This window comes from Frieseomelitta varia, unplaced genomic scaffold (assembly GCF_011392965.1).
Source record: "Frieseomelitta varia isolate USP_RPSP 00005682 unplaced genomic scaffold, Fvar_1.2 scaffold_263, whole genome shotgun sequence".
Classification (NCBI taxonomy): domain Eukaryota; kingdom Metazoa; phylum Arthropoda; class Insecta; order Hymenoptera; family Apidae; genus Frieseomelitta; species Frieseomelitta varia.
In genome coordinates this window covers 68,103-78,621 of record NW_025109994.1, presented here as the reverse complement: position 1 = coordinate 78,621, position 10,519 = coordinate 68,103, and the positions used below count along the sequence as shown (strand labels likewise).

At 36.0% G+C, this 10,519-nt stretch overlaps 1 non-coding gene across 1 annotated transcript; it reads right to left on the bottom strand.

Annotated features, from left to right (window-relative positions):
* Positions 1-7,686: 7,686 nt before the first annotated feature.
* Trnai-aau lies at positions 7,687-7,760 on the bottom strand. Its single transcript has one exon. It is a non-coding gene; the product is annotated as a tRNA-Ile (tRNA).
* Positions 7,761-10,519: the final 2,759 nt, after the last annotated feature.

Below are 10,519 nucleotides of genomic sequence, written 5' to 3'. Positions count from 1 at the left end.
AGAAAAATCATGAATGACAATACAGATTCGACCGATTTACCTTCATCAGGCGACTCATCGATATTCGACGGACTCTGTGAACGTGGAAGCGGAGGTTGGCAGAAATTCCTGCAACGCAAGTGTTGGACGGATACGAGGGTATCATTTGCATGAGCCGTAAGTACGATTGCAACGCGAGTCGCGCGAAACCGGGACCGGAACAGCTCTTTCGTCACGGCCCATCCATCCTCCCGGGAAATGGCTGATAAATATTGACGTTAAACCAAGCAGTAATAGCGAGTTTCGGAAAGAAAATCTCGTTGCGCCGCGTTACGAAACCGTAGCGGAAATTGAGAAGCGAGCACGCGCCTGTGAGACGGAGCAAGGAATTTGTTTGTTCAAACGAGATGTGTGTACACGGTTTGGAAAGTTTATGAAGATGACGAGTACTGGAAGTTGGAATTCATAAAATTTTATATTACTGATATAAATTCATAGAATTTATATTAATAATTTATATACGAAAGTATTCGAATGACAAAGCAAGGAATTTGTCTGTTTAAAAACGAGATATACTACACACATATATACAATGACGATGAAGTTTGAATTTGTTTGTTCAAACGAGATATACACCGTTTGGAAAGTTTATGGCGATAAGTAATCGAAGTTCGAATTAGAATTCATATTATTGATTTACAAGAATATTCGAATGATGAAGTAAGAAATTTGTTTGTTCAAACGAAATGTGTGCACACGGTTTGAAAAATTTATGGCTACGACGAGTACTGGAAGTTGGAATTCGTAGAATTTTATATTACTGATATAAATTCACAGAATTATATTAATAATTTATATACGAAAGTATTCGAATGACGAAGCAAGGAATTTGTCTGTTTAAAAACGAGATATACTACACACATATATAAAATGACGATGAAGTTTGAATTTGTTTGTTCAAACAAGAACAAGTTCAAACGTTCACAGTTTGGAAAGTTTATGGCGAACAGTAATCGAAGTTCGAATTCATAGAATTCATATTATTGATTTACAAGAATATTCGAATGATGAAGTAAGAAATTTGTTTGTTCAAACGAAATGTGTGCGCACGGTTTGAAAAATTTATGGCTACGACGAGTACTGGAAGTTGAAATTCATAGAATTTATCTCACTTGATTTGCGAAAGTATTCGAATGACGAAGCAAGGAATTTATGTGTTTTAACGAGATACAATATATAATGACGATGAAGTTTGAATTTGTTTGTTCAAACGAGATATGTACAGTTTGGAAAGTTTATGACGATGATGTGTAATTGAAGTTTGAATTTGTTTGTTCAAACGAGACATATACAGTTTAGAAAGTTTACGACGATTACTCAAAGTTCGAATTCATAGAATTTATATTATCGAAAGCATTCGAATGGATACGTCGTTAAATTGTTGCACATGAAATGACCGAATTTCACAAGCCTGTAAAATCATACAGAATGGTATTAAACATTTAAAGTTCCAATTATTTTATTACTGAAAGAAAGATTATTCTCCTGTCTGAAATTCCGTTCGTAGAGATACGAAACCGGAAGCTAGAAAATACCGTGAAGCTCAAAAAGCGAAAACAATCGTAACTAGGAAAACCACCATTCGCGAGAAGGACGCGAAAAGTCGCTCGACTCGAAAGAAACAACTCCGCGAATTTCATCCCTCGTGAAAGGAGAACGGCCACTTGGCGAACACACAGGCTGGCAAATTTTTTTCCCTCCCTCCCGAAGTTCCGGCTTAATTTCAGCCCGAAAGACTTGGTCGGGCAAAGTTTCGAGTAGGCGAAAAACGGGCGGAAAGTATGACGATGCTGGAAGGAAGGAAGGAAGGAAGGAAGGAAGGAAGGAAGGAAGGAGAGAGGAATAGAAGGTGTAGCGAAAGGCAGAAAACAGGGGGCGAAGTTTCGTTTGAACGTTCTCTCTTACGGCAGAGTCGGCCGGAAGTTATTCGAGAACTGGCTCGAGACTTCTTCATTATTGCGCCTTTAATGAACCTTAAAATATTCCGTGCCGCTCGATCGCGATCGTCCATTGGTGAGAAAACAGTTGGGAAACTGATCCGTGGAAGAGAGGACGATGGGAACGCGGTTTCGTTTCGACGACGACAGCTTTTAAACAGGCAGAGAGCGCGAGCGTAATATTTACGTAAGCCCGGTGGGGATAGTAAGCCTTTGGGAATTGGAAAGACTCGTAAGTTACTCGTTTACTAGCTTCAATCTCTCTAGTCTGCGTTGCTACGATATGAAAGAAAGTAACGAGATTCAAAGAATCTACTCCGATCGAGATGTAAAATAGTAAGTTTTTCTTTAGATTACGTCTTAAATATTTATATGGTACATAAACTAACAGAACTCTCAGGCTGTTTGTATAATCCTCCAATTTTACTTTCAAATTTATTATATCCTTCGGAATCATCCTTCAGAGGATTATATATACTGACGACTCACGGAGGAAAGAGATGCATCCCAACGCACCGAAATTCGAGGCCAATTTCGCTTGGCTAGCAAAACCAAAATCATTGTTCCAACAATTTGTGACTTTTAGCAGCACTCTCGGGCCTTTTCTATAATTTACCACGGCAGGGGGAAACGCGAAATCGTAGCTGCCCTTGTACTTGGCTTATACGGCTCGAAGTTTACGGTGGCAGTCGCTCGTAAAACGCTTGCACAGCCGGGGACACCCGCGAGCAGGATCTTCGCGAGACCTCGTGTCCATGCAAATGCCAGGCTCTCTTCAAAATTCGACAATTGGCCGTGATAATTTACAAGTCACGATACGGATCGAACCTGCGACTGTTCGTAGAGGAGGTAAATGTTTCGGTCACTCTAAATTTTTTGGTCGATAAATGAAACGTGTCCATCGTATATCGCGTCGCGTCGACCCTTCAGTTTTGAGCTGCTAATATATTTATCCGGCAGAAAACTTCCCATTTCCACGGCGGCGGCAGTTGTTTCGCGAACTGGTAAATACCGAAGTAGGACAGCTGTACTTTCAGAACGGGAATGGGCACGGCGCTCCCTGAAATCCAACTTGCGGAGTCAGTAATCTAGGAACGCGTAATTCTTGCGCAAACATCATGCAATTGTTATGCAGTTACTTGAAGTCGCGGAACCTTCGGGAGCTAGTCGTGAATTGTTGATGAACGTAGAGAAAGGTTAGTTATCTTACTTCTTAAATATTACATGCCAGAGCAAACTCCGACGACGCAGGACCGAGTGTAACACCGGAAGGAGGAGACGTCAGTATACTCCAACACACAACGCATCTCGTACTTTGTAATCTCAGGGGGAGAGGGCACGTTGCAGCTTTTTCTTTGTCCTATGCTACAACCTGATTTTTTAAACTGTTTCTAGCTGGCTTGAATTCCACGATATTCCGCGATATTCGTGCGAAGACGAATCGATCATAAATCGGAAACACGAAGCACACGCGTAACGGAAATGCAAACCACTTTACGTAGGTAATGTACGATTGGTCGTGGTTCGCGTACGTTTGCGTACGTTTGCGTAAATTCATATTTTTATGAATATCGTGTAATGCAATTCAACGCTAAAACTACCGACGGCCTGAACATAAAATCGTTCCATCAGGGACGATAAAATGAAAGAAAATCTTCATAATACAATAGAGTGCACGGATGTTTTATTTATGTTTTTGTTTCAAATTTTAAATTTTTATTTATGTTTTGTTTCAAATTTTAAATTTTATTTTCAAATTTTCAAATTTTAAATTTTTATTTATGTTCTGTTTCAAATTTTATTTATGTTTTGTTTTAAATTTTACTTATGTTTTGTTTCAAATTTTAAATTTTTATTTATGTTTTATTTCAAATTTTCGAATTATTCAAATCTCCGAAAATACATTGTTTTATATCTGCAAAATATCAGTTTGACCATTTTGGTATATTTTATATTATGGAAAACATGAAATTGAATTACTGAACGCTAATTGAATTACCGCATAATTCATTGATAATTAGAAAATTACCCAGTGACGTAGGTTAATCTTTGCAATAGGGACTAGACTCGAGGGAAAAGCAACCCTCGCGTAAATCGTCTGTGCGCCCTGTCACGGAATTACGACTGTCTATCATTATTAAGGGTACAAACGCCAAGTTCTATTGTTTCGTACGGTCCGTAGAATAGTTTTCTGTGAGTGTTAACCCCTCGTCTCGTGATTACGCTCGTGCTGTAAATTATAAACGACCTCGACTCGAAAGAAATAACAAATTAATAGTCTCGTAGAAAAATTTCGATTGATTAAATCCTTAGTTAATTAAATCTTTCATTTGCAACATTGAATTGTGAGTCAAAGAAAAATCTTTTTTCAAATAAAACGTTAAAACATATGGAGAAACTAATTTTATTAATTTTTATTATAAAATATATATAACTGAATTTAAATTAAATTCGGTTTTCAAGCATGATTTTTCTACTATGTTTTGAAAATTATTACTTTCAAACCGCCATGTATAATAAAAAGAATTACGGACTTATTTCAGTAGGAAGTGAGTTTCTGGCCCACCCTATACAATTTACAGTTTATACATCAAAAAGGAACATGTTAATCCTGCTAATCCAATCCAAACCTTAATCGGTCCAAAAGGCAGATTACCTCCGAGTGGATCCAATTAAAAAGCAAAGAAGAAGTGCGCGACAGATCCGCGACAGAAAATCAAGCGTGGCCGGTGGTATCGATTTCGATGCACGCGCCGGTTCTCTCTCAGCCGGTAACGCCATTAAACTTTTACGATTTAAGTTTCCGCAGACGTCGAAGCTGCAAGGAGAGGAGGCCCTCTCTCTTGCCAACATTCTAGATTCGGATGGGATATGTCGTGGACGACGAGACGGTACGTCGATGCCAGCCAGGTCGAGTAAAAACGAGCCTCGTCGTGTCGAGCGACGCGGTGAACGATGAAGCGCCGCGGCTGGTCACGTGTTGGATGTTACTCGTGTCGTGGATCTTAAAACCGTTGACCGTCGAGAAGAGAAACGCGAAAGAACGAGGGAAACTCGTGACGGTTGGAGGAGGCCGTACACCGGATATTCCAGATCGATGAACCAGCCGTTCAACCTCTCTGCGCGACCATCGGCTTCCGTACCATTATTTAGACGTCTCAGACCGTTTTCACGTGTTTCCGGATCTTAAGTAGATGGAGAAACACATTGAAAATGAAAAATATAAGTATATGTAATTTTGTATAATATTATTATTATGTTATAATGTTATATTATTATATGATTGTATATTATATACATTATATACATTTATATTGTATACATTATTATATGATTGTATTGTATATTATATTATAATATTATTATATTATTTGTATAAAATTATTATTATATACAATAATATTTATATTTTTATCTATATTAATGGATAGTAAATAGCACCGGGCATAAATAGATACGAGAAACGATGAGTAAAGACATACCGTGCGTGTAGCACACTCTTTTCATTAGTATTGTCGAAACCATCAATAGCGAAACACGTGCGAGAACAGTATATTAATGATTATTAATTGTATTGTAAGATATATAGATAACTAGTTAAATAAAATTACTTTTTGTAAATTCCACTGTGTCATAATTCACCACAATCAATACAAATAGTAAAAATATAAATATAAATATACCATGTAATAGTTGCATTCTCTTATTCTCTTATCCATGAATCATTTGTTCAATAAATATTTTGTACAGAATGCTCCAACTACAGTGAGAGTCGTGAAAATATTCGTACCATCCAACTTGGGAACATTGTAAATTTTGAACGACTCGTATCTTCTGACAAGTTCCAAAATTCGTATCGACAAAAATGAGTTAAACTTCGTTACTTCAACATCAGTGAAACATTGAAAAGAATTTTGAAGAAACATCGAGAAGCTAGGAATATTTTTGTGACTAGCTGTATTACAAAAAAAAAAAAAAAAAAAAATTTTACAACGATAAAAGCTACGACGTTGTTATAAATCACTGCGGCAGAAATTTGCTCGATTTTTGTCTCATGCCGCACTTGTTTGCAGCGCAAATCAAACTCAATTTACCTCCACGTTAATCGACAACTAAACACTCCAACAAATCAACAAGAAAATAACAATAAATCAACAATGAAATAACAATTAACGTCGACGCAATCGGTGCAATCGCTGTTACTCCAAAGAGATCAAGTCTTGAGCGACACGATCTACAAATCTTCAGCACCTCGTCGCGTACTCGATCTCTGTCTCGAACCACTTATACGTAGAATCTCGTTCACCCACTTTATTCCTGCGTGCACGTTATATCAATGCACCGTGTGTCCCATTAATGACGCTAATAATCATTAATCCACGCCCGTGATAAACGCGCGACATACGCCGGAGACAAAACGGGACAGGAAAACCTGGGTCGACAGAGACCTGCTGGGAGTTTATCGGTGGAGGGTATCTTTCGAAAAAGTTGCGTGACTGTTCGTGTTGTTACATTATAATGCACACAGCGAGAGCCGAAATATAATTATTCGACTTGAAATGATTGTTACGAAATTATTGTTACGATTTATACGAAATTGTATATTGTTACACGTATTGTTTTTTAGGAGGGAGACTGCTGAGAGTTCTATTTATTTTTAATAAAATTATTTTTTAATAAATACCATCGAACAATTCGATAATTCTAGAACCTCGGTGGAAAACGCATCTTTTCAACCAGCGTGAAAATGAAATCCCTGAATGAAAAACAGATTCATAAAAATCGGCAATTCCGAAACTGATGCAACTTGAAAGTTGAGCAAATATTGCAGTGAAAAATGGCAAACAACGAAAATTAAACAACCTGCCGAGCAAGCCAATCAAATTTTATTTTCATACGTCGACCACAATGCGACGTTAACTTTTAACTATTTGAACATCGAAACGGCAGTTGCTAGAAGTTAATTACAACGTCGAAAACGGGATGCAATAACAGTATTAAAAACACGAGCAAACATCCATGGAAAATGTTATAACCGATGCTTTACGTAAAGCTTCAACGATTACCAATAAATTTTCAAAGCGAAAAGAGTACCTCTTATTACGCTTATTCGATAATTTATTGGATCGTATATTTCTCAATCGTTGAGCGTTAGAGAGGAAAATATATCACGAGTATTTAATGAAAAAGTCAGAGATCACCGAACCAGAAATTGCAAACGCGAGACACTGAGATCTTGTGGCGCAACAGACAATGCGTCTGACGGATCAGAAGATTCAAGATTCGAAATCCTGACAGGATCGACTTTACTTATTTATTTGTTTGTTTTTGCTTTTCTAACGTTTTTTCAAATCAACAAAAACCGTCTCAGATTTCCTAAAAAATTTCCCCGAAAATTTTGTGAAATTTCAGCGTATAGGGTAACATAAAGATGATTTACTATACTGAAATTTCATTGGAAGTATAGAGATAAATTATCTATTTATCGAATTTCGTATTTTATTTGATATTTTACAAGTTTATTTCGATTGAAGAATAAACGAGTTAGAGATATTCATTTCAGTTTCTGCAAACATATCCAAGTTCTCACAGTCTTTGATATTGAATTTTAATGTGAAAACAATGAAAAATCAATGGTGTTTTTTTTGGAAAATGTATTAGAATTTGTTTTCTAGATATTTAAAAAACTTGTAGATATTGAAAAAAAATTTGGCCCATGGGGGGATCGAACCCACGACCTTCGCGTTATTAGCACGACGCTCTAACCAACTGAGCTAATGGGCCATTGGAAATAGGGCCAAGATTTTACTATAAGACTCAAGTAATACCAATGTATTTTTAATATCATTACACATTATGATAACTGATTACGATATTTATCTAAATTTAATATTATGTATTTTGTACTTTTGCACAACCTACACAACCCACATCTAAATTTATATACCTAAAAATAACACGTATTAAATATAGCAAGTTAAATATAGTACGTGTGTGTATATATATATACACAATATGTGTATGATAATCAAGTTGCTGTAAACTAAAATAATACACTAGTTGAATTAACATTATTCCATAATATTTTAACCTAATAATACAAAATTGCTAGAGTTGATAATCGTCCAAAAATAGTTGGTCTCCATTACAGTTGAGTACAAATAGGCATTCTAACAATAAGTGGAGTACCGTTAAAGATCGAATTTAAGATTAGATATCTAATGCAATTTCTCGTTTAATCATTACTGAAATTTTCAATTATAGCTTAAGTTATAATTATATATTCAAATTTAGATTCATTAGTGAACATATCTAAGAAAGACTCGTTTCACGTGACAAATACTTTATATTACACGTGTTTTATACACTTTTGTTCATTTGCATTTTCTTATAAGTACATAAAAAATCTACAGTCTATTAATCCTCTCATTTTTAGATCAATTTCGATCAAGTAATATATATATATTTTTTTTTAATAAAATAGATACAAAAAAGTTTCACGACTTCTCGTCCAAATTTCATTTTTTTCTTCTTTTTTTATTAGTAAAATGAAAGAAAAATTGAAATATATGTGAAAAATGAATCAACGATTCTTCTAATTTCAATTTCTGTTCTTATCTAAACGAGCGGAGGGAATTATCGTCAAGTTTTTTTTAATCAATAATCGTTTCGACATATAAACAGTCTGACAATTCACGCTCTGCTCGCGCAAAGCTATAGTTATACTAGGACGTAAAAATCGTTTGACAGTGATTTTCAAGACGGAGTTCATTCACGCGTGAAATTTTTCTGCTGAAAGAGACGACAGGTAAGCGAGAAGGAAAGCGACGAGGCAGGGGTAGGTGCAAGCCGTAAATCAAAATTTTACGGCCGATCTCTGACTCGGTGGCTCGCAGGACTCCCAAAGACGGTCTTGCGAGCGTCGAAAAACATACATTCGGCCGAGAGGGTTACATCGCCGCCATAAATCATCGGGTTTATGTTACAATCCTGAAAATACGTCGCGAGATGCCTGGCGACACGCCAAAGCGGACTCGGGCCGAAGAGGAACGCACTTTTAGAATCGCTCTTATACACAATTATACTATCCTTATAATATCCTTTCTCGCGGCGTGAAATTCGAGAAAATTGTCTTTCGCTTAAATGTCGTCGTTAGTCATTTGGAACTTTAATTGTAAAAATATTTAAGAACGAAGATCAACGTGTATAATTTGCAAAAATGCAGAAAATAAAATATTATAAAGGAGATTTCTCACTAGATTCCACTTCTTCAGTTGAATGCAGAAAAATATAAAAATACCATTTAGCTATGAAATGGTAACCGACAATTAAAGTATAATATGAAACTCGTATCAGAGAAATTAAAATATAGGAAATTTAAAAAAAAAATTTATTATATAAACTTATTAATTTGTATAAACTTTTTATGATAAGAAATGCATTATTTATGTTCTGTCCCTAAGTAAAATCTCCGATGTTTTTGACAAAATTGACACTATAGACTCAATAGTTGGCCACAAGCCCAATTTTATTAGAATAGATCTTAAATATGGACGTTTAAATCTCCTGTATATAAAAAATTCGCACGAAATAAATCGTTCCGTCTTCTCGAGCTTTCAGCAAACATTCTGTCTTTAGCAAAATTTTAAATTTAAAACTTGAAATGAAGTTCCATCGGCACAGAATTTTTTTTTATCATAGACTGATTGATGACAAGTTCTAAATTTGAAAACAACAAAGAAAGTGCAAATTCAGCTACAAGGTCTGGATATTCGTGTTGTAATTTAAACTTTCGAAATTAGCGTCCTACGTTACGACTGCGGACAAACACTGACAAATTAAAAACACCCGACGCTTTCATTTGCTTATCCGCCATCGAACGAGTACTTCGCATGATTTATCCATTAAACGTACACGATTGAATTACCACGTTATTTTCGACGATTACCTTTTATATTTAATCAATAATACTTTCACAAGGCTCGAGTGTTCGCGATGTCCGCTATTAAACGCAATTTATCAAGCAACGTGACGAAAACATCTCACGGTGAAAAATATCACGGACAAATTAACGACGACGCGTGCACCGATTCGACGGCGCAACAACAAACAATTGCCCCGAGTAATTAATTACATTCCGTTGATACGCTGATAAATATTAGAACGAAGTTATTAATCTCCTGACAGGTGAGAGTGCACGCGTGGGGACACTGCGTAGCATTATTATTCAGTTGTCTCTCGTATATTGTATATTGTCCGTGTTCGAAATTTCATTAGCATAAGTACAAACACGATCGGCGATTGCTCTCCTCGCGAGAAGAATCTCGACGGGAATTATTCACGATCGGATGGAAATTCATCACGCTGTTGGCGATTCGTGAACGAAAAATTTCTTCAAATGAAAGAAACATTTTTAATCACATTTCTATTCCTTTACGTACGTATTTCACTTTTTTCGTATCGTATACTTAACAAGCTTAAAGTACCTTTGGTTTTTGGATGAAATGAACATCTGCAATTGCAATCACAATTCGAGCAAAATT